The 1016-nt window shown below is 39.6% G+C and overlaps 1 protein-coding gene across 4 annotated transcripts in view; it reads left to right on the forward strand.

Moving 5' to 3' along the window:
* Positions 1-131: 131 nt before the first annotated feature.
* Positions 132-1016, forward strand: part of LOC111265792 (uncharacterized) — a gene marked incomplete at its 5' end in the record, with an annotated part of 3283 nt that continues 2398 nt past the window's right edge. For all 4 annotated transcript variants that reach the window (XM_022842713.2, XM_022842715.2, XM_022842714.2 and 1 more), the window contains 1 exon segment: positions 132-313.

Below are 1016 nucleotides of genomic sequence, written 5' to 3' on the forward strand. Positions count from 1 at the left end.
CTGCATTGCATCTTCCAAAACCCACATATTCTCAATAGAATAATCTCAAATGTGGCTGAGGTGGCCACGTATATACGTGTCCCGACTATGTATATTGAATGTCTTCCTGTGTCGTCTTGTATACCTTACAGATGCTCTAGCCCTTCATGAAGTGTGTACCACCGTATTGCACCCGTGTAGCCTTCCAATTCTGTGTCTAGAATCCAAACTCCGCAAGGGAACGTGCTAAACACTTGTATCTCTTAGCCTACGATTAGCTGACTTAGCAATTTAGTCAAACCGCCGATAGAAGGTCCAAAATAACGGAAAACAGGTATGATTAGGTAGAGAAAAAAAATCGCTTCCTGTTACCAATAGCTGACAAGTGATATCCTATGGAGCATTGGGAAACTTCCGTAGAAGTCATGACTAGACATTTGAGCGAATAGCCAAGACCGACTTCAAAATGATTGGAAAAGGGAACTTTACTCCCTTCGTACAGGGTGGAACATTCAAATTCGGACACGCTCTGACGGGCTGTAGCGGGCATTTCTAGCACATGAAAAAAAATCGCTGGATTATCTGTTCTTGTCCAGATAAAATCACAGAAAGAACTTCTGAGAAAAATCAGCACCTAAACGTCGCGCCCTGTATATAAACTTGTTGTAAGCTACCACAATGCTATCACAGATGACTTCTTCTCATAGGAGTATTGCTGGGCTCTCCCGAGATCATTCCGTCACGCCAATTAAGTTTAATAAGTCGTCTATATATATATATATATATTAAACTTTCCAAGCTTTCCATTTTTGAAACGACAATAAGGCGAGTGCTTTCAGAGTATAGCACTGATAAAAGCTTAATAAATATTATGTTACCATTTTTCCAGGTACTAGTACAGCGCATTTGAGTATATGTGCTACAGATATTCACTTACAACAAGTATCATGTTAAATGCAATTCGATGGTAATTAATATTTATATCGATGGTGGTAAAGTCCATTCAAAAACGCAATGGTAGACCTGCTGACGTAATT

The sequence above is a fragment of the Varroa jacobsoni genome, unplaced genomic scaffold, assembly GCF_002532875.2.
Source record: "Varroa jacobsoni isolate VJ856 unplaced genomic scaffold, vjacob_1.0 scaffold_1010, whole genome shotgun sequence".
Classification (NCBI taxonomy): Eukaryota; Metazoa; Arthropoda; class Arachnida; order Mesostigmata; family Varroidae; genus Varroa; species Varroa jacobsoni.